At 40.3% G+C, this 24,338-nt stretch overlaps 1 long non-coding RNA gene across 3 annotated transcripts in view; it reads right to left on the bottom strand.

Moving 5' to 3' along the window:
* The window catches only part of LOC119048266 (uncharacterized), a 389,482-nt gene that overhangs the window by 129,212 nt on the left and 235,932 nt on the right, over positions 1 to 24,338 (bottom strand). For 2 of the 3 annotated variants that reach the window (XR_008392351.1, XR_005082302.2), the window contains one exon: positions 23,755 to 23,851. This is a non-coding gene — a long non-coding RNA (uncharacterized LOC119048266). Of the gene's footprint in view, positions 1 to 17,833; positions 18,086 to 23,754; positions 23,852 to 24,338 lie in introns of those variants that run through there. The other variant, XR_008392353.1, reaches the window with a different exon arrangement.

Raw genomic sequence — 24,338 nt, 5'->3', positions numbered from 1 at the left:
ATGAGATCAGTTCACATCTGGTCTGTCTCAGAGCCTCCCTGAGCAAGCTAACCATGGATCCTGCCCCCAGCCTGGCCCTCTTGGGAAGAAGAGCAAAGAGATAAATAACTCCTTGAAAGCATTCTTTTCCTTCTCCACTTCTACTGTCTTTCTGTCTCGTCTCTCCCAGGGCTTTCCTTGATGAATCCTCCATGTGCCTCAAATTATTTATTTCTCTTTCCAGAATTCCAACAATGGATGGATTAGAGTACCACATTTTTTAACAGCAGACTCCTGAAGTGCCAGAGGTCAGAATCGTTATGTGCTGGGACAAAAGGCAGGGCCCAGCAGCTGGAGTGGAAGCCTCTACTGGAGGGAGGTGTTCACCAGGAAACCCAGGCAAGCTCTGGGCATGGGCTGCAGCCCTGCACCTTGCTGACTGGGTGGGACTGGGTAACCTGTATGCATTTGGCACCAACTCCGCCTACACAAGACAAAGTAGTCCCTCTTGACTCCTCCTTCTTTTTTGGTAGGTGCCAGCTTCTGTTGCCTGGAGTAGATGACTTAAGGGTGTGGAACTCCCAGTAGCCATAACCCTTGTAGGACTTACAAAGCTATTTAGAGGTAGTACCTAAAGAACCACACCTTAAAGACCTAGAAAAGACATCACTGTTTATTGACTATTTATAGCAGGGGTCACAAACTATGGCCATTGGGCCAAATTTGGCCTGCCACTTGTTTTCCTAAGTAAAGTTTTATTGGGACACAGTATTCCCATTCTTTTACATATTATCTATGGCTGTTTCTGCCCCACAACAGCAGAGTTATGTCATTGCAACAAAACCCTCTATAGTCCACAAAGCTTAAAATATTTCCTATCTGGCCCTTTACAGAAAAAGTTTGCTGATACTTGGTTTAGAAAGTACAGCTTAGACTATCCCCCACTTTCCTCATTTCCATCACACATACACACACACACACACACACACACTCTCCTGTCCTCCCATCTCTGTGCTGTGACTTATCTTAGCTTCTAGTCTGTATTTCTCTCTGTATCTCCCAGTCCTTGTGTGCCCCTGTCAGTCTACTTTTCCATCACTGGCCCTCCCTGAGTTGGTTTCTCTCTGCCTTATCCATTTTCATTAATAACTAATTATATGTAAACAAAGGGGTATTGTTTTCTCATTCATTAAACTTACTTAAGGACCTCCTCTAATTATGAAAATGAAGGAGTAGGAGCTTTGTATTTATCTGGGAGAAAAAAAGAATAGCAAATCTAATTGTTCTTTAGTTCTGTGGCTTACCATTTTTTCCCATTGTGGTTCAATGGCCCACAGTGGAAAAAGTTCCTCCTACACACACATCCCTACAGTTTTAAAGCCATTCTTAAAGAATGCCATTGTGCACAGTCCTTAGTTTGTTACCTGAGAAACAGTCAGCAGTGACCCTGAGAAATTCTAGCCCACATTTGTAATCCAAGATTGAAGACATTAATTGGAAGCATGATTCTGTAATACTTTTGTCTGGGAGGGTTTCAGTCGCTTGAGAGGTTTTTCACAAGTGAGCAATCATGATGTCACAGGAGAAATTCAGCAACAGTAGTTTCATTTATTACAGCACTCACCACAGTCTGACTTATATGATAATTGAGAAGTTATGAGCAAACCGAGAGCTGAGAGTGTATCTTACTCATTCTCCTAACCACATATCCAAGAACTTTCCTTGGTAGCCAGCACGTGGTGATAATGAACTAGTGTGAATGGGAGCTGCTTCTTTGTGCCATGAATGGATTAAGTGATTTTCATTCATTTTCCATTCTGATGACTACTTTTCTAGGTAGGGTTTTTTAGCCTCAGCTTGCATAAGAAGAAACTGATGTTCAGAGGAGTCCAGTGGGTTTCCCAAGCCCTTGTCCTGTCACAGCAACTATGTTAGGTCTTTCTGTCAGAGGCTGGCTCAGTCTCTGTCTTCAGTCCCCCATAACTGTGTCTACCCTTGGCAGCCTGACATTCACCCCTATTTGACCCCCTGGTCTCTGGCCCAGCATCAGCTGTACCCTGCACTTCTTTCCCACCCCAATCCAGTCACTCCAGTCCTGGCTCCCCAGAGAGATGGTTGCCTCTGGATCAGCCAGGCAGACCTGCTCAGCAGAGCACAACACCCCTGCTCTGAGAGAGGCTGTCAATGCCTCGGAATGTGGGGTGGCACAATCCTCTTTCTACATTTCTAGAAGAAGGAAAGGAAGGACAGAGTCCCACCCTAGGCAACCAATCTGAGGGTTTAGCTTTGTGAGGTTTTCCCAGCCCAGCTGACAATAATCTGGCAGGCTGGGAAATGGAGGCTCCATCCTAACTTGACCCATCATTCTTCTTTGACTTTTGGGGAAAAATGGACAACCCAGAGATATAACAAATGCCACCCCTAAAGAAGCACCTCTGGGAAATTTTCTGCTTCCCAGGGGTCCACCTCACTGCTGCTAGCCCTTGGTGACCTTGACAATGATGGCCCTGTTTGTGTCCCAGCTATCTTTCTACTCACTGCCCCCCTACCTCTAGTAGCTTTACCCAAGAAAGGTCACATGGAGTCCCAGAATGTCAACTGCTAGGAGCATACCATGCAGGAATCTCATGGGCCCCCAGATTCAGGCAGCAGATATTTTTGACTGAAGGCAGGCAGTCTCCCCCCACTGGCTTAGCTGCAGAAAACTGGTGCATGCCCAGTTTCCAGGGTGTTCTTTCTCCAAACCTGGCAGATAATGCTGCCTGCTCTGCACACCTGCTGTCCCCATGCCCAGAGAATCTGAAGATGGTTTATTGCTCTCATCAATCTGAATTCTTACATTCCAGTTGCTTATTTGGAGGTGGTATTGCTGCCAGAGCCAAGTACAGGGGGCTCTGGCTGCAGATACCAGCTCCATCATCAGGTGGGTCTACCCCTCACCAAACACACCACCCACCAGTCCTCCTGCCCTCCATCCTTCCTTCCCACCCTTTCTCTGCAGAAGAATCAGAGAAGCTGAAACTTGGAAGGAATTTAACATCGCCTCATGCCAGGGTTTTAAACACAAGATCCATGAATAAATTTCCAAAAGTTAATGAATCTCCTAAAATCATATTTAAAAAACTACCTACACATACACATAGTTGTGTACTATTCTGGGGTGAGTGACCATAATTTTCTATGGATTTTGCAGAGGAATTTATAACAAAGAGAAAATGGAGGGTTCAGAACAGGTGATTTAATGTGGCCTCTTCATTTTGCAGATGCAAAAACTTTAGACCTAAAAAGAGGTTGCAGGATTTATTATTCACCAAAGTTCTCTAGCTGTCTTTCCTCTTTTTATTCCTATCTTCGATGCCAAAAAAGAGATGCAACAAAACGATACAGCCTAATTAGGGTCTGGGTGGATGATGTTCCTTTTTGCAAGAAAGCTCCTGAACCCTGAAATATGCTCCCTCAGACTCTAAACAGGCATTTGGACCATCAGATACATCCAAACCCAACTTGTCATTAAACTCAATTCACCAGCTTACCTTGTCCTCATGTCTCTTCTCCCTATAAACAATACCACCTTTGGGAAATCAACATGTGCATGAGAGAAAAAGGAGGGGAAAGGACTCTCCTGACACTAAGGAAAACAAAGCCAGGACACTAAGCTTTTAAGTCTGGTCTGACTTCAGTTGACTTTGAGTCAGAACAGTCCTAAACTCTCTCTCTCTCACTTGACCTGCAGTGATTCTGCTGGCTCTTCTGTGGGACACACCTGGTCTTCTGATGTTTCTCTGGGCTGGCAGGTACTTCCCAGAAGGCAGTAGTCCTCTGGATGCTCCTCTGAGCTGCAGCACTCCTGCTGATGCTCCCTGAGCAAGACCAAGTTTGGGGGTGTGCCCCTGGATGCAGCAGTTCTGCTGGCGATCCCCTGAGCCAGTTTTATCTTCACCCCTAGCTTATGGCCCATTGAGGGTGCTTTTGAAATTCACAGAAAACATAGAAAGAAAATTCCTTCAAAAAGTATATAGTTTGAGGAATAGAAATTCTAAGAGTCGAATGAAATATAAAGGATTTAACTAGATACTCCCCCAAATTTTATTAATTCTCAGAGAAACAAGCTTATTTGTCCAAGGTAGTACAGTAACACAAAAGAAGATGGATGGATAAATATGAGAGAGAAGAGATAGAGAGAAATAAAAAGGAAAGGAAAGACAAAGAAAGAAAAGAAAAGAGAGAAGAATAGAAAACAGGGTTTCTTACTTGCTTCATCTACCTGGCATTATAGTGGGTTTTAATGTTGATTTTATTGTTACTTAAATACCTGCATTCTTTCTTTCTTCACCACACCTACACATGTGTTCTTTAGGGAAAAACAGCATGTGTATAAAGGAAAGATGGGAAGAACATTGCATTGGGTAGGACAGAATAGTAATGAGAACAAACTCAGTTTTCTTGTGCCAGCCACTCTACAAGAGACTACCCATGTCCCAAACACCACTGCTGGGTAGTCACTGTAGCAATTAGTCCCTGATCCACTTGCTCTTGGACCCCTCTTATGTCTCATGGGTGACCTCAAAGAGGTGAGAAATGATTCTCACATATAATTTACACAGTTATCTATGCATCTCCCTGCCCTCTACTCCAGCTATTTTAGTCCTCTTTCTTAACCATCTTTGGGGGCACTCTCCTCTTTCTTTTGACTGCCTGCATTTTCCTACCATACCACCAATGCTCTACTTCACCAGTAAAGTCCCTGGACCACTCTCCTTTTCATAGCTGCCTCACTGAGGCCCCTCTCCACCTGCCTCCGGATCCCCATCACTCTAACACTTCCAGTACCAGTTTAACATCACTATTCTATTCAGGCAGCCCACATTGTGCCTGCAATGCAACCTTGACTGCTTAGAGATCTGTGTGCCCACAGTCTACACTCAGTGAAGTTACCAAATAGAGTAATTTACTGTCTGGGTTTGCCTGAGTATAAAGGGCTTTCTGGGTCTTGAGATGTTCAGTGATAAAAATGAGGTAGTCCTAGGAAAATGCAGATGGTTGGGTACCTTATGAGATCATGTAGTAAGTGAAAGAGCTGGGTGAAAATGCAGGCCTATTCAGCAACCAAACCTTCATTCTTTGAAAGCATCAGACTGCAATATATTGTATCTGTGTTCAACACAGAGCAAACATGTAAAAGAGTGACACTCCAATGAGACCTGCTCTGCTCTGAAGAACACAACATGGGAGTGATCCTATTCCATGGGCTTCTAAGAACGAATTGATAACATTAATATATTACCTTAGGGTAACCATATGTCCTGCTTTGCTGGGGACAGTCCTGAATTACACCTGTTCTCTTGACATAATTATTAATAGCATTCTCTTTTCAGTCTCAAAAGTGTCCTAGATTAGACAATAAATTATATGGTTACCCTCACCATCATATCACAGAGTGAGCTGATTAGGCTCTTGATTAATAGGGTCCTTCCCCATGACTATGACTAAAACCCAGCACAGCCTCTCCTGCTAGTGACAGAGCATGTTCACTCTGCAGACCAGTCACCCAGAAAAAACTGTATTTCTCCAGTTCCATCTCCCAGCTGATCAGAGCTCACTTGGCCAAAGGAGCAGGCCCTCCCCTGGCTTCCAAGCAGAACCCAGTCTGAGGAGTCGCTCCTCATGTCACTTCAAAGAAACAGACCAGGCATTAATTGGCACTCTGCGAAGATTTATGCACCATACATCATTATCGCCTGCTGGGAAACAAGACAGATATAGGGCACACGGCAGGTCCTTTAAGAAAACGTGTCTTGACAGATATTTGAACCTAAAATACTTTAAGTAATTGGGACACACAGTCAAGGACATGCAAGATAAATGACTGGGTTTGTAGAGTACCCATCCCCTTGACTGCCTGCTGCTCCCCCTCCTTCATTTCCTCCTCTTCCTCTTCCAGTCCTTCCTCTTCCAGTCAAGCACAGGTGAGCTTGAAGGCCCATAAGAATGAGCCCAACAAAGGGAAGGAAACCAAACACCCCAAGCCAAGAAATGGAAAGTATCATGGCCTTTTGGAAAATCAACATTCTGTGTATATTTTAACATTAAACTAACATAATTCTTTTTTTTAGTTCAAAGGTATTTTAAAAGACTAAAGCCCTTAGATGCATTCTTGAGTTCATTGTAATTGAATCAATCGATAAGGCCATGGTCACAGGTTAATTATCACAAAATTGGTGAATAAAATTAACTTCCTATAGCAATCATAAATTACAACATTAAAGGAACAAATTCAATGTTTTATAGTAAATGTTCTAACATTCTTTATGAACTTTTTTTTTTCAAAGTTACAAGGCAGCAGGCCTTAGGATGATTGATGAAATCTTTCAATATGATAGGAAAGCCAGTCTTTGCTTCTTTAAGTAAATAAACTTCTTTAGAAACTCAACTTTATAATAACATACAGAATAAGTGCAGATTAACTTAAAATTTTTTATAACTAGTATATATTACTCACTAATCATCTTATCTTTCTGAACGAAGAGTTGTAGTTTATTCATTGATTTGCATTTTCAGAAATATTTTTATCAAGAGCTTCTCATCCTTTCAAGAGTTCCTATTAAAAATTCTGTCCACTGGCAGAAACTTGATTTTAATCAAAACTGAATTACAGATCTGGGAGTTACACTAACTTATTTCTACAATAATGTAAATGAGAACACACCTGCTCACTTGCCTGGCCCTCTGCTTCCTCTCCTCTGAACTGAGAATAATTGCCTACACCCTCTCTCTCTCCTTTCAGAAGGACTTCTGATGATCCAATATGCTGTGACATATGAACTTGAGCTATGGCTATCTCCTTGCCTTGGTTATTGCTTTGCCCTATGCTAGAAGTGGGGAGAATATCCTGGTATAATACAGTTTAGTGAGAAAGATGAGACAGTTCTCTGGGCAGTCAGAATTCAGATCCACCCTCTTGAATCCCATGGGAAAATCCAATAAGTAACCCTCTGCCAACTCCTGCTCCAGACTGACTTCTCTCTTCTCTGTCATGGCCTGACCCCTTCTTTCTGCTTCCTCATCCTTGGTCCACTCCTATGGCTAGACCCTTGCACTACACTCTCCTCCCTGCTGAGTAGTCCTCACTGTCAGAGCCCTACTGCCTTTCTCACCAGTCCTGTTGCTCTCAGTTGTTTTCAAAGAGAACTAACCAAACCACCAGCCCCACCTCATGTATACACAGGTGTGTGAGCTCAGTTTTACCCAATGCCCACATGTTGGAGCCTTTCCGGAGGTGTCCAGCACATAGTCCATGGGCCACATGTGGCTCAGGATGGCTATGAATGTGGCCCAACAAAAAAATCATAAATTTACTTAAAAGGAGATTTTTTGTGTGTGTGATTATGAGCCACAGTTATATATTGTGTGGTCCAAGACAATTCTTTTCCCAGTGTGGCCTGGAGAAACCAAAAGGTTGGACACCCCCGCTAGCCCTTAGAATCTTGGGCATAGCAAGCTGTGCCCCTCACCACTCATGTCTGTGTGGAGAGGGGAGCCTGTGCCAAGATGTGATTTGTCTCTGTAATTCAGAGCCTGAGAAAGTCTGCCAGCCTGGGGAAATCTCCAGGTAAGAGAAGTTTCATTTCTCTGTACCTTTTCCAGAGCCTTTATCCCCTTGAGCAGTGAAGTCCATACAGGGTGATTGAGGTCATATTCTAAAGTGAAGACCCAGGGACCCAGAAAAAGTTTTAGAAATGAAAACTAAAAAGGCAACTGGATAAAACGGAGGAGAGAAATAGGTGGACACAAGCTGGATCATAGTGAGTGGGGAGGAGAGTTTGCCAACCCAAAATATGCCTTTTGGGATATTGATTATTTTAAGCTGAATATTTTTAAAAAATGAAAAACTCAGGAAAAGCTTTAACCTTCCTTTTATTGGCCTAAAAGAATTTAGATAAGAGGAGCTGCTCCAGGAAGAGAGCTATTATCATAGATAACTACAGTTTAATACGAACTAACTATGATAGCAGGAACTTCACAGGGCTCCTTTGATCAAAATCCTCTCTATGTCCTGTTGTTTCAAGATGGCCCAACAAACATTTATTTACTAAACATTAACTCTTTTTATCTCCATGTGAGTTGTCTTACTTCACTTTGAAGTCCTATATTCCTACTTCCTCCTAGTCCAGAATGACATACATACCTCATATTGCCTTACTGTCTTTGAAATTTACATGCTTATGTGAATTCCCCATGTGCACTTATTAAAACTTTATTTTCTCCTGTTAATCTGCCTATGTCACAGGGGAGGCTGGGATGGGAAAAATAGACAAAAAACTGTACTTGAAAAATAACTAAATAAAATTAATTTAAAAAAATCTGCCTATGTCATTTTAATTATTCAACCAGCCAGAGGAACTAAAAGGGAAAAGGGAAAGCTCCCCTGTCCCCAATTATACTAAAGTGGAAATGAGAATTGGATATCCAGGTAACAAAGTGGACAAAGAAACCACAATGAGAGTGGCAAGGTGGGCTGAGGGCTTCATTAAGGGAAGTGAAGCTGGCAAACCAGTACTGCCTGCAGCGCAGCTCAGGGCCACACTGAAGACTGGACACAAACTGTCGTGCTATCAGGTTGAAAGGCTAATGATGGGGATTGAAAATATTTTTATTGATATCAGAAAGAAAACACTGTAAAGAATTGTGGCTTTGGGGAACCCTATAGCTAACCTAATTAGTCATTCTGAGCAGTCCATGCAGACAGTTCTTAATTACTGGTAGACTCCATGGTGCCTAGTGTGTGACTAACCACATGTTCCCATAAAAAAGCCTATCCTAATCAGAGGAGAGCATTAATGGGTTGGTGGCAGGTATGCACAGTGAGAAGAAAAGATAGAAAATGATCTTTTTCTCCATCGTGTCTGCTATTCTGAATAAGAAACAATCAGAGATAAAAGAAAAAATTTGAAACCATCTAAAAAATGGGAGCTACATGCAGGGAGCAGGTGACATAGCAAAGTAATGAGAGTAGCAGCAGGAGGCAGAGGTTTTCTACATGCTGGGGTGAACTGGCAGGACTCTTATGCCTCCTAGGAACTGGTTCCTGGTAGAGCTGGAACCAACAGGGTAGGGTAAAAAATTGAGCCTAATCACAAAGCTAAACTGGCATGTGTCAAGGACTCTGTGCTCTGCCTGCTTAGGCAACAAATACACAGCCCTCCTCACCAGGTTCACAGGGAATGTTCATTCTTCCCATTCTCCATTCTCCCACAGAACTTTCTCACTTTGTCACTTCTTTGGGGCAGTGGGTCTCAACCTTGGTAAATGTATGCCAATAGGAGCAGAAAGTATTTTGCTACTAATATTAAAGTGCCTCAGTGTATGTGTTTTTCTTAAATAAATTAAAGGAGACAAAGGTTATTTCCACAATAACATTATTTTCACTGCTTTGCTATATTAATCAGGTCTTGTTGATCAAAAAAGATAAAAATCTAATTCAAAATAACTTAGGTCAAAAGGGAGACTTATTGGAAGGTTATTGGACATTGCAGTTACTATTGCTGAGTAATGTTTCTTTTCAGGCCTAGTGACTTTACACCACCATGAATTGCATGGGTCAGGAATTTGAAGAGGGTACAGTAAGAATGGCTCTGCTCCCTGGTGTCTGGGGCCTCAGCTGGGAAGATGCAGTGGCTGAGGTGACTAGATGGTTAAGGGCTGGAATTCTGGAATTATCTGAAGACTTGTTCACTCACATGCCTGGGCGGCTAATGTTAGCTGTCATCTGGGACCTCAGCTGGGGTTGTCAACTAGAGCATGTACACATGGCCTCTCCATCTGGCCTGAGCTTCCTCACAGCATGGAAGTCTCACAGTAATAGAATTTTTACTTGGTGGCTTAGGGCTCCAGCACAAATTTTCCAGTTAACAAGGTTGAAGTCGTATCTACCTTTCATGACCTACTCTTGGAAGACACATAATGTGTAATCTGCTGTACTCTATTGGTTAGAAGCAAGTCACATATTTACTCAAAGTCAAGAGGAGGGGAAATATGCCCTACCTCTCACTGGAAAGAGTGTCAAAATAATTACCAGACATGTTTTTAAAGGACACCTTGCTGAATTCTTTGGCTTTCTTCTCTCTTACCACAGAAAGCAGAGAGGGGGGACATATAGAGCCACTTAGCACAGACATGGCCCCTAGAGACCCATTTTTATTTTTTCTTGCCATTCCCAGAGAGGAGATAACCATTGTGAAGTAGGCAGCATCCCCACATGGTTTTTGCAACATTTGTCATCCAGTATGTTCTCCGAACTAAAAGAGCAATAATGGACTAATAACCAGCAACTATGAAATTACCCATATGCTTTAGTCTGCCTCATGCATGTCCAGGTCACATGTCAATGGTGGGAAAGAAGAAAAAGAAAGAAGTTGAAAACTCTGCTTTTTGGCACAAATTGAATTTTACCCTGAAATGTAATTGTGCATATGTCATTTCCTTTTCTAAACTTTCAGAGTCTTGAGCAGTGTGTGGTACCAAAGTTTAATATATATTTGATTGAATTAATGAATAAACAAATATTCTGGGAGGGGAGAAAAAATGGCAATGGAGTAGGACGGAGCGGATTCCATTTCCCGTACACATGGGAGAAAATCCTGGCAGATTATCAGAGGAACAGCCCAAACAGCCAATAGTTCCCCAGCATTTATGAAAATAAGCAGCCAGAGATTGTGATGGTAACTGAAGGACCAGACAGTAAGGAGTCAGCTGCAGGCTGTGACTGTAAATATCATAAAATACTCTCCCACTGTCATAAACCATTTTGCCTCCCCTCCAACTGATCACACGCACACACACAAAAAGGAGTAGGTGGAAGTGGAAAATGTCAAGATACCTGAAGGAGACTGTACCACTGAATTTCAAGGTATTCTACCACAGAGGTTCACACCATAAACCCAGGGAGGTCAGAACAGATCAATTTAAGAAGCTGAGGCTAACAAGAAGAGTCTCACGAACAATGGGAAGACAAAGAAACAATCCCCAAATGAAAGAAAAGGAGGAAGCCCCAGAAAGAATGTTAGATGAAATAGAAGCAAGTCAACTATCAGATACTGAATTTAAAGCACTGGTTAGCAGGAAATTCAAAGAGATCACAATGAGCTACCAGAAACTACAGGGGAGCTATAATGAACTCACTGCAGACTATATCAACATGAAAAAGGAAATAGGAACTATCAGCAAAGGTCAAGAGGAAATGAAGAATACAATTTCTGAACTGAAGAACACAGTAGAAAGTATCAAAAGCAAGATCAATGAAGCAGAAGATTAGAGCAGCGAGTTGGAGGACAAAGTAGAAAAAAACTTCCAGAAAGAGCAAGAAAAGGAAAACAGGCTCAGAAAGAATGAAGAGGAATTAAGAGAAATGCAAGAAAATATGAAAAACAATAATATCCGAATAATAGGAATACCAGAAGGAGAAGAAGAAGAACAAGGGATAGAAAAACCATTTGAAATATAATGATAGAAAACTTCCCTAGTTTGATGAAAGAAAAAGTCACACAAATCCAGAAATCACAGAGAGTCCCAATCAAGATGAACCCAAACAGGCCCACTTCAAGACATATCATCATTCAAATGGCAAAATTCCAAGATAAAAAGAGAATCTTAAAGGCAGCAAGGGAGAAAAAGAAAGTAACATACAAGGGAGCCCCTATAAGGTTAGCTACTGACTTCTCAATGGAAACACTCCAAGCAAGAAGTGAATGGCAAGAAAGATTCCAAGTAATGAGAACCAAAGGCCTGCAACCAAGGCTACTTTACCCAGCAAGGCTCTCAATCAAGATAGAAGGCCAAATACAGAGCTTCCAAGACAAAAGAAGTCTAAAAGAATACGCCTCGACCGAACCAGCTCTGCAAGAAATGCTAAAGGAATTGCTTTAAGGAAAGGAAGGAAAAGAGAGAGACAGAGAGGAACACAGGTACAAAAATGACAATGAATAAGTACCTATCAATAATAACCTTAAACGTAAATGGATTAAATGCTCCAATCAAAAGACATAGAATAGCTGAATGAATAAGAAAGCATGACCCACACATATGCTGCCTACAACAGACCCACCTCAGGACAAAAGACCATCACTAACTAAAAGTGAAGGGCTAGAAACAAATTTTCCAAGCCAACGGACAAGACAAAAAAGCCAGGGTAGCAATTCTCATATCAGACAAAATAGACTTCAAAAAAAAAAGGGCCATAAAGAGAGACCCAGAAGGTCACTTCATAATACTCAAGGGAAGAATGCACCAAGAAGACATTAACATTGTAAATATATATACACCAAACATAGGAGCACCCAAATATATAAAGAAATTTTTAGAGGACTTCAAGAAAGATATTGACAGCAACACAATTATAGTAGGAGATTTTAACACCCCACTGTCAAAAATGGACAGATCTTCCAAACAAAATAACAACAAAGATATTGTGACATTAAACAACACCCTAGATGAAATGGACTTAACTGATATATATATAGCCCTTCATCCCAAAGAAGCTAAAGCCACATTCTTTTCAAATGCACATAGAATATTTTCAAAGATACACCACATGATAGGACACAAAACAAGCTTCAACAAATTCAAGAAAACTGAAATCATACCAAGCATTTTCTCTGACCACAAGGGACTGAAATTGGAAAACAACCCCAAAGAAAAAACCCAAAACACCCAAAATCATGGAGATTGAATTGCATGCTATTAAACAACAAATGGGTCAAGAATGAAATCAGAGAGGAAATCAAAGTTTCTGGAAGCAAATGAAAATGAACTCATGACAATCCTAAACTTATGGAACATAAGTTGTCACAAATGGCAAAATTTTGTTTATTTTTATGGCTGAATAATACTCTATTATGTGATTGTGTGTGTGTGTGTGTGTGTGTGTGTGTGTGTGTGTGTGTGTACAGGGTCTGGCAGAAGGAAGGCCTGCTTCAGTGTGGTTGGTAGGGTAATAATATGGGTGTAATGATTTATAATTTTAATTTTAACATTTCACCTAAAATGCCATATGGTGTGCTTGAGTATGCTATTGTTATGTTACAGAATTGCATGCTTATGATTTTGTAATTAAAAGGAGGCCTTATTTGTGCCAAACCCTGTATATCACTTTTTGTTTATTCACTCATCCATCAGTGGACACTTAGGTTGTTTCTATAACTTGGCTATTATAAATAATGCTATAATAAACATGGGGTGCATGTTTTTTGAGTAGTATTTTCCTTTTTTTTTTTTTTGGATTAATACCCAGAGTGGGATTGCTGAATCATATGGTAATTCTAGTTTTAATTTGGGGGAGGGGGCAGAAACTCAATACTGTTTTTTATAGAGGCTGCACCAGTTACATTTTCTCCACATCCACACCAAATTTGTTTTCTCCTGTCTTATTGATAACAGCCATTCTGACAGGTGTGAGGTAAGTCTTTAATTTTAATTAGATGACCAGCCACCACTTTATCTTCTATCAGAAAAGAAGGTAAATTCTCTCTGGAGAAAGATAACATGAACACACATTCATCAGGATACTATAATCTATTAATAGTGCTATATAGAAATTAATTTTAAAATCATAAAATACAATATCTCAAAATGAAGAACACATTAGATAGGCTTACCAAATATTAAACACAGCAGAAGAGAATATGAAGGGGACCAATTTAAAAAAATAGAATTATCTTCTAGAGGGTAGCTCCTTGAAGTACCTGCTCCCCAACTAGGTGAGTATTCTAGAACCCATCTGTACCAGTGTACCAGCTGGTGTTGTTGTGACATTTGGCTTCAGTGAACTTTTTTGGAAGGCTCTTTCAATGAGTTTGCCCATATGGGTGATTTATGAGGAAACTTTCCCACACCATTCTGAGTATTTGGCAGTTTTTGACCAGAAAATGGCATAAACCCTTTTCCTACCCTCCCTATTCACCTGATCTCACCTCAGTCAACTTTTTTTGTTTCTCCAGATGAAAAAATGTCCTCAAAGAAAAACAGTTTGTTGATGTGGGAGAGGTGAAACAAAAAACAGCCAAAGCACTAAAGGCTTAAAAATGGACGAGCTCAAAATGGAACATTTTGTGCAGTGGAAAAAAAACATCTCAATAGGTGTATTTCATCAAATGGAGAGTATTTTGAAGGTGACTGAAGTTTAATCATGCAAGAATAAATACACAATTTTTTAAAAATAAATTCTGTATTTTCAGGTCTCCCCTCATATTACTAAATTAGAAAATAAGACAATAGCTTAAAGAGAAAGAAAGAACACAGGCTTAAGAAACTGGAATACAGGCCAACAGAAAATCCATAAGTACATAAAAAGAGGAAAAGATAGAAAAGTACAGAAAAGACCATTAGAGAAATATTTGAAATGGTGAGAGTGTCTTACACACACTCACTTGTAAGGAAAAGAAGAGGGGATGAGGTAGAGCAATGTAAAAAGAAGAGAGAATTGCCCAGTTTTTTTTCCAAAGTGATGAAAGACAAATCTACAGATTCTGAACACTCTATCAACCCTTAACAGGAAAAAGTCAAAGAAATGTACACCTAGGCACATCATAAGACTGCTGAAAATGGAGGGTAGGGGCTTTCTCAGATGAAAGGGGAGAGAGAAAAAATATCCTGAGAATGGACTGAAAAGAAAAATGCATTACTTTCAAAAGAGAACCAATAAAGTGGATGTCTAATTTTATCAAAGAAATAATAAAAGCTAGAACAATGGAATGTTGCCAGCGGGAAGGGTGGGGGCGGGGGCAGAAGGGAAGCAAAATAACTAATGGCCAACCCAGAATTGTAAACCTTGAGGAATATTCTTCAAAATTAATATGAAATATAAATGTTTTAAACAAACAAAAGTGAGAGGAAATATGGTTATAAAACCTGCATTAAAAAATAGTAAAGGGATTTCTTCTATAAGAGTCAACAGGGGAGGAATTGACCCTAGATTACAGAAGCAAAGTATAAACCTCTCTGAAAACACACAGATAACCCAGGTAGCAATGTTGGAGTACCCCATATAAAGTGCTGCCAATCGTGAGGTCATATAAGGAAATATGGCACCATTTGCAAGAATCAAGAGAAATAACAATCAGTAGGATTAGATAAAAATTTTGGGCTATGGAATTATAGAATAAGAATGTCTAAAATAAAGAAATAAAAGATGGAACTTTTAAGAAGAGATAAAAACAAGACACCATAAAAATACTAAATTTAGCCCTAGCTGGGTGGCTCAGTTGGTTGAAACATCACCCATACACCAAAAGATTGAGGGTTTCGATTCCTGGTCAGGGCACATACCTAACCCTTTAGGTTGTGGGTTTGATGCCCCATCAGGGCACACAGGGGGAACAACTGATGAATGTTTCTCTCTCACATTGATCTCTGTTTCTCTCTCTCTCTCTCCCCCTCACTCTCTAAAATCAATAAACATATCCTTGGGTGAGGATTTTAGAAAATAAAAAATAACTAAATTTAAAAAGAATTAAAAAAAACTTTTGGAAATGAAAAATGCATTTAGTCTAAATTTTTTAAGGCTGGGTTAACCAACAAATTATATATATAGAGAGAGAGAATTAGTTAGTGGCCTGGATGATGAATCTAAAGAAATCAGGCCCTGGTTGGTGTAGCTCAGTGGATTGAGTGCGGGCCTGAGAACCAAACAACCGCGGTTCCATTCCCAGTCAGGGCACATACCTGGGTTGCAAGGTCAGTTCCCAGCAGGGGACGCATGAGAGGCAACCATACATTGATATTTCTCTTCCTCTCTCCTTCCCTTCCCCTCTAAAGATAAATAAATAAAATCTTTAAAAAAAAAAGAAAAAGAAATCACCCAGAGGCTAACGCAGATGAACTAGTGGAAATAGTATAAGTGAAGCTAAGAGAAATAGGGAATAGAATGAAAATATCTGTCCCCTAAGAAGAATATTATACCTGAGAAAGGAGAGAATTAGGAAAGGCAATATTCAAGGAAATAATGGTTTTAAAGGTTCTAGAACTGATAAAAGATATTAAATCTCAGATTCAGGAGTCATGATTTATTTCAAAAAAAAACAAATAAAAATGAATCTACAGATAGACATATCAAAAGGAACATTATTTTAAAAAAAAGAAAAGAAAAAAATCTTAAGACAACCAAACCAAAGATACCTACATAAGCAAGAAATACACTAACACTTCCCATCAGCAACTGTAGAAGTTACAAATGATAGAACAGAATTTTTAAAGTATTTTTTATTGATTATGCTATTACAGTTTTTCCAATTTCTCCCCCTTTAGCCCCTCTTCACCCTGACCCCCCAAATTCTCCAGCACTACCCCTGCTTAGTTCATGCCCATGGGTCATACATATAAGTTCTTTGAGTCCTCTGTTTCCTATACTATTTTTTTATCTCTCTCCATCTATTTTATGCCTACTAATTCTGCATCTTTTTCCCTGCACATTCCCCGCCCCCATTCTTCCCTTCCCCCTCCCCACTGAAATCCCTCCATGTGATGTCCATTTCTCTGACTCTGTTCCTGTTCTGGTTGTTTGCTTAGTTTTTGTTTTCATTGTTTTTCTTTTCTTTTAGGTTTATTTGTTGATAGTTGTGAGTTTGTTGTCATTTTACTGTTCATAGTTTTGATCTTCTTTTTCTTAGATAAGTCCCTTTAACATTTCATATAATAATGGCTTGGTGATGATGAACTCCTTTAACTTGACCTTATCTGAGAAGCACTTTATCTGCCCTTCAATTTTAAGTGAAAGCTTTACTGGATAGAGTAATCTTGGATGTAGGTCTTTGCCTTTCATGACTTCAAATACTTCTTCCCAGCCCCTTCTTGCCTGTAAGGTTTCTTTTGAGAAATCAGCTGATAGTCTAATGGGAACTCCTTTGTAGGTAACTGTCTCCTTTTCTCTGGCTTCTTTTAAAATTCTCTCTCTAGGTAATTTAATGATGCTGTGCCTTGGTGTGTTCCTCTTTGAGTCCAACTTCTTTGGGACTCTCTGGGCTTCTTGGATTTCCTGGAAATCTATTTCCTTTGCCAGATTGGGGAAGTTTTCCTTCATTATTTGTTCAAATAAGTTTTCAATTTCTCACTCTTGTTCTTCTCCTTCTGGCACCCCTATAATTCAGATATTGGAGCATTTCAAATTGTCCAGAGGTTCCGAAGCCTCTCTTTATTTTTTTGAGTTCTTGTTTCTTCCTTTTCTTCTGTATGGATGTTTCTTCCCTTTTTTCTAAATTGTTGCTTTGAGTCTTGCTTTCCTTCCTGTCACTGTTGGTTCCCTGAATATTTGCTTTATTTCACTTTGGGTTTAATTATTTTTTTCATTTTTCAACCAAGTTCAATCAGTTCTGTGAGCATTTTGATTACCAGGGCTTTAAATTCTCCACCAGATAGGTTGATGATCTCTGCTCTTAGTACTCTTTCTAAGGCTTTGCTCTGTTCTTTCATTTGGGCCATATTTCTTTGTCTAGGCCCAGCTGATAGGTTGGTTGTAAGTGGGGGGGGGGGTGCCTTAGGTACTCACCAGGGCAGGGCAACCCTCTGTGCTGCATTGTGGTGCTGCCTGTGGGGGAGGGGCCAGAGAAGGAACAGTGCTGCCCACCTGCTCATCTCTGGAGCACTTTTCAAGGGACTCTCCGTAAGACTGGGAGTTTCTCCCACCACAGCAACCCATGCCTTAGCTCATAGTCAGTTCTGAGTCTCAGTTTTCCCCTCAAGTCAACCCCTCCCCCTGATCCCCTGGATGGGCATCCAGCCCCACCCCCAAGGCTGCAGGGTCACTGCAGTTTTTCTGAATGGCTTGCAAGGTCCACCACGTTGCAGGTCTAATTGTTCTGGATGATTTTTTTAAATTTCTTCGTTGTCAGAATTCCATGCAGTTTGACTTTCTGGAGGTTTTGGTTGTTTATTGATTTTAGATTGTTATTATCCTCCTTTTGGTTGTGCAAGGAAGCAAAGGGTTTCTATCTACACCTTCATCTTGACAGAAACTCAGAACAGTATTTTCAAAGTAATAGAGAAAAATAACTATCAATGTAAAATTTTGAACCATGTCATACTTTGTCAATGTCCTTCAGCCAAAGATCTCGGAAAAAACCTATAGTGAGAAAATTGCATTTATTACTTGTTGCAGCAAAAATATAATCATGATATGTCTCAGAACAGTGCTAGAAATAATCATAAATTTGAGCTTTGGTTGATAATTTGGGGAGAGTACAAGAAACCAGAGGATTCATTCTGGATAGGGGTTTATGAGAAGGTGGTAGCAGTTCTACAATTGAGTATCTCTATAATCATCTCTAGAGAGTAAGGATGAGCAATAATTGATAAAGAAGTTGCAGTCACTCATTTAGCAGGAGAAAGGAATGTTTGGTATGTTGTAAGTTTTATAGTGACCTGTCCAAGTAGAATTTGTGTGAGACTTTTTATGGCCAACAAGAGGACAACATGGCTTGGCTGTAAGCATCAGATCAGTTTGTCATAATATTAAGGCCTAACTGTGAAGTTAGACCAGTCCCAGATGTCAGGAGCTGTTTTTATTTTTTCTCTTTCTCAACTTCCATTCACAAATAGGATGAGATAAATAAGAATGAATTAGAGAGTTTGGCACTCAGACTTCCTCACTAGAAGTAATTCCAAAGGGTATAGTTTCAGCAAATAGAAAATTGAACCCAGCAGAAATGGGATTTAAGAAAGAATAGTGAGCAAAGTAATCGTGGCTGCAAATCAAAACTCACATGACTAGTATGAGGCAATAATAACAATAGTAATGGAAAGAGTTATAAAAAACGAGGTGGAATCACAATTTTGAAAAATTTGTAAGATCAGAGAGGAGCGATCAGGCCAAGCATTCTATGATCCTTATGTTAAGGGAGGAGGTAGTAATACTGATTAACTATAAGGCTTTGTTAAGGCAAGAATGCGTGTTAAAATTTAAAAGTAGCCACTAAAAAAATAGAAATAGACCATATAAATATGATGGGGAAATTAGTAATAATATACTATTAATATTAAATAAGGGAAGAAAGAGGAAAGGATGATGCCAAGATAAACATAATAAATGAAGTGTAAAAATAATCCAAATATATCAGTAATGACTACAGAGGTAATCAGATTAAATTTATTAGTTAAAGGGCAAAAATTATCAAAGTGAATTTTTAAATGAGCTTTGCGCTTTTTCAAGTGCACACAAAACATAAGGAAAAGAAGTTTGAAATTTTTTAAAAGAATAGAAAATGAGCAAATATACTAATAAAAGGAAGCTGATTTCTCTATCAATCTCAAGTTTGTTCTCTCTCTCTCTCTCCTACTGCTCCATTTTGTCATTTCTTAATTCAAAGCAGTTCTTTCTACCCATCATAACATGCCCCTGAGTGGCCTCCTGAACCCCTTTTACAGCATGACCTTTCAATTGCAGAAAAAAAGCCACCAACAGATTCCCAATCTCTTTAAAAAAAAGAAAAGAAAAGAAAATGTTATAGTGGAGGAGGATTTAACACATTGGACACATGGAAAGCCTCAGGTGAACTGAAGAAGTCCATGTCAATCCCAATGCTATTGTCATTTTTCTAAGTTTACTACTTTGTTTGATGTTCATAGCAATGTCATTCAGTCATCAAGAAAAACTTAAATGATGTTTATAAAAACTGTTTATTAACACAGTGTCAATTCAGATCCTCCATGAAGCAGACACCAAGGTGAAATTATACATGAAAAAGAATCACTAGGGGAAACATCTGTGAAGGATATAAGGGGGAAGAAACAGAAGAAGGCAAGGAGAACTTTAGACGGTGGTACAGGCCTAACACTTGTGTAAGGAGACAAGGAAGAAAGTATTAGGCTGGAACAGTTCCAGACCAAGGCACATTTCTGAGAAAACCTCTGCTGGCCAAACGAAGAGTATCCCAGCAAAGCTGCTCATCAAAGGAATTTCATGTTGGACAAGAATGGGCTGGTACTAATCCATAATTTCTCTTTCAGTTCTATATTGGATAGGAATGAGCCTGCCATGCTCATTCATTGGCTATGAGCTATGCAGGGGAAACATGGACTCAGCATTTTTGGAGCAGCAACTAGAAGCTGCCAATCAATTATGCCCCCACAGTAGGTACACAGGAAGCACATTTAATGGTGTATTCCATTGCAGCTCAAAACTTACACCACACAGACTCATTTCTCCACCCATGTTCAAGGAGCAACTATTGTCCCCTTAAGTCTCTATAAGAGAAAACTTGAGATGAGGGATGTTAGTGGTACAAAGCAGTTAGTTAATCTCAGGGCAACAACTGGTACTCATCCTCCCCTTCCCACACCATGTATTCTATAGTCTCCTCATCCTCATTATTGTCTTGGCAAGCTTTGTTGGCTTACATAGTGATATGACCCAAATCTTCATTATAGAATAGAGAGGCCTGAACAAACTCCTGGTTGTTACACCCTTCATAAGCTCAAGTTGCTTCACACGTCCATTCAATAGGAAATTCCAGGAACCACATAATTGGATCACCTGAGTTCCACAAGTGGTCTCTTCAAGCTTCCATCATGTAAAAGCAGCCCCTGTGCTGATCAGTTGCAAATTACCTCCACCAATAGATTCCTCTTCCTACTTGCTCTTCCCTGGGTGCTCTGGCTACAGTATAACCTACAGCTCAATGGGATCCTTACTCTGTCCTTTGACAAGAGCATACCTCCACTGGGGATGAAGATTCTAACCCTGCAGTGCCCATAGTCCTAGGCACCAGAAGCACAAAATTTCCAAGGGGTCATTGAAAGTGAAGCTAAGTAGAGCCACTCCTGCTTTCACCACTTATTTCCTGGGCTCATGTATCCTTCCTATTGAGAACACAGCACCATAAAGAGGTCTCTGATATAATACATACACTGCATCCTGAAAGAGAGCACCCCACCATCCAGACTGCTGACTCTGCATTCACAGGGTCAGCACCTTGAACCTATCACTCATCTATGCTCCCTGCAGCAGGCGTTATTAAAAGGGCTCCAAGCAGCATACCTCCGTGACCACCTAGACATGGAAGCGCCAGAAGTGAGCAAGTCAGTGAACTCAAGGAGAGATGTCCACTGCAGCCTCAGTGGAAAATCAGAGGTGGGTGGAGAGATGAAGAGCCACAGACACCTGCACAGTATACAACTGTAATTTCCAATTATTTCCTCTTGCAAACTAAAAGGTCTGATACCATTGACTTTGAGCTTCCAGGACCCACCTGAATCCTGTTCCTTTGTAGGTAAACGTACTTTGTCTCCTGAAGTTTTTAGTATTTTCTTTTATTATTGAGGTCCTACAAATATCACCAGTATGTATCCAGTTGTCAATTTTTGGTCATTCATTTTGCATATCTCTCTGTGACCCTTTTCAATCTGAAATCTTGTGGGGTCATTTGAGCTCTAAGTTTTCTCTTATTGTTTATTTTCTCTCTTCCATGCTCTCTGGTCTCTCTTTTTTATCTTTTGTATCTTTGTTCTGTTTTCTGTTTTTATTCTCTAATTCATGAATTCACTCTTCATCAGGGTCCATTTTGCTATTTGTCACATCCATTAAATTTTCAAAAATAGTTGGTGAGTATGGAATCCTAATTAATTCTTTTTTATACCACTTGTTTTTGACTGATGGTGTATCGTACCATATCTGAGTACTTAAAGTTATTCCTCCCTTCCCGTAGACATTAGCTATTTTATTTGTTGACTTTAGTTCTTTTTAAAAATTAATGTTTGTTTTTCATAAATGTTTGGATATTATGAAGTTTTATTTGCACTTGAATTTGAAACTCCTCTTTGCCTGAGTATGTAAGTGCTGATTCTAGCTCCTTTTGGTGACTTGAGGGGCCAGAAGCAGGGGAGACAGGGAGGTGGAGGGCAGGAATTGCTGGCCTCCTGGTTCTCTTACCTTCTTAGAAGGGTGGGGGGCTGTCTCCTCCAGGAGGATAAGTCATCCATACTCATTTCCCTCCTTTTCTGGTCCAACTGCCCATCTGAGATTCTTGAGTCAGGACTCCTCCTGCTTCAGACAGCTGTGCTCAGAGTTTATTCTGAGGGCAAATCCATGAATTAGCCTCTTTTCTCTCTTTCTTTTCTTTTCTTCTTTTCTTTCTCCTTTTCTTTTCTTTCCTCTTTCTTGTTTAATGTCTGGGGTTACTTCCAGCTGTGTTCTGCCTTTCTGGGTTTCTCCCCTTCTGGAAGTTTTATCCTGGTTATAAATATTACCCATGCTGTCTGCTCAGTTGGTGTGTGAAAAAAAAGGGCCTAGTGAGCTCAGCTATTCCAAATACTAAGCTTTATTAATTAACCTGATGGTTACCCCAAAGCTCCTCCTGGTCTATTTGTTGAGTCTGAGCTTAAAATATTTCTGGAATTTCTATTACTTCCACAGTAGTTTTCTATTGTCTATGTTATGGGCTATGGCTTTTTTCTGCCCTTATGTTTCTGCAATCTAATCCCATCTGCTTTCTATCTTCCAGGAATTTTTCAAAACCTGTCTGAGGATAAATCCTGTTCTTTTTTCACAGTGCCTTGGTAGATTCCTTTACCTCCTCCTCCCTTCGTTCATTTATCTTATTTAATCCTCATAATGATTCAGTGATATAAGCACTTATTATTATTTCTTTCAAAAAGAAGAGTAAGGCTCCGTTAACTTCCCAGAGGTGTCATAGCTAGAACTGAAACCTCAGTGCTGGAACTTGAGTCCTGAACTCAGTCCTGGTTCATCCAACTCCCAGTGATAGTACAAGTGTTCTCACCACTTGTTAGGGACTTCATGTTTGCTTGTTAGTTCCTCCTGTGGCCTGAGAGCTCCTAGAGGACCAGATTTGTCCAGGAGCCCTCTTTGTATCCCGGGCAGCACCTCACACAATGCAGAGGACACTAAACACCAGGAGCATGAGTTACTTGCAATTCAACCAAGGTCATGAGACTAGAAAGTGCCAGGTCAGGATTTGAATCCAGGAATTCAGGCCCCTGAGACTGCACCCTAATTCTACTCAGATATGAGGTGCCCCTCACCAACTTCCCCCCATGTACCTCTTTCCTAGTGATGGAATAAGGCACATCACTAGGCTAAAAGCCAATTTATGCCACAAGAAGACTGGTAGGGAGACTTCCACTGCTGCATTTCACTAAAGTGCCATGGCATTATTTGATTGCTAAAACCAAGACTAAGTGTTATTTTGATGAAACAGAAAGAGAAACAAGAATAAAAGAAGAATATGTAATACAGGCTGTGAGGGCTGTCAACAAACTACACAGACAACAGTAGAGGTGGGAAATGTCCCGGGTGGTAGAGACCATGTCTGAGTGAGGAAGGAGGTGGGAAGTATGAACATAGTAAGATTAGTATATGAGGAAGCAAGAAGCTATGGTTTATGGTCTACCACTAGTTAATGGTGCATCTTCACAAGTGGACCAATGTGGGCTTCAGTTTTTCTATTTGCAAGATAAGGTCATCTCTACGGTCCCTTGAATGCTGATATTCAAAAATTCTAAAGAGCCCTGGCCAGGCAGGTTGGCCAGGTGGAGCATCATCCCAATATACCAAGGTTCTGGGTTTGATCTCCCATCAGGGCAAATACAGGAAGCAACCAATGAATGCATAAATAAGTGGAACAGCAAATCGATATCTGTCTCTCTCTCTCTCTCTCTCTCTGTGCCTCTCTCAGTGTCTCTCTCTCACCAATAATAATATTCTATATAAACAGTAAACTCACCTTTATCAGAACAAAAACTTAATCTATGAGTGTTCTCAGATGTTCTACTTACCCTTATCTTTCAGAGCCCTGGATTGTGGCGGACTCCAGCCAGCAGAGTCTGCCTGTTGTGGCTGATGATGAGAATGAATGCACAGGCGACAACAATCCTGTGGAAAAGAAGGGAACAGGCACAACTACTCTCTGAAGGGCAGAGTGCCTATGGATGCCTTGGCCTCTCCCTCAAGACAGGAGTACCCCAACCCTTGCCTAGACAAGCTTTTATTGTTTTCCTCGGGTCTTACATCAGAGAAAGATTTATTATCTATTACATAGAATATTATTGTGTACATTTTAGGTACAATCAGGAAAATGAAAATAACATGCAGAGGGGAATGGTGATGAGCTGATTAGCTCTGTCCTTGGGAAAACTCATACAGGCTGTGGATATTGCCTTGAAGATAGACAATACACATTTTTTTGTTTTGTTTTAGACCAGGGTAATGGAGTTTCAGCAAGAGCAAGCCATAACAATCTGTATGCATTTTCTAGGCCTGATTCCCATGGGAAAACCCAGTTTGAAGGTCTGGCTCCTTCCCACCACTTTGCTTCTGTAGGTTTTCCTTACAGAGCTGAGTCACATTTGCCAGACCAAAA

Source organism: Artibeus jamaicensis, unplaced genomic scaffold (assembly GCF_021234435.1).
Source record: "Artibeus jamaicensis isolate MK-2021 breed Jamaican fruit bat unplaced genomic scaffold, CSHL_Jam_final contig_519, whole genome shotgun sequence".
Lineage (NCBI taxonomy): Eukaryota > Metazoa > Chordata > Mammalia > Chiroptera > Phyllostomidae > Artibeus > Artibeus jamaicensis.
The sequence above is the reverse complement of the archived record's forward strand: the minus strand, read 5'-3'. Positions and strand labels throughout refer to the sequence as shown.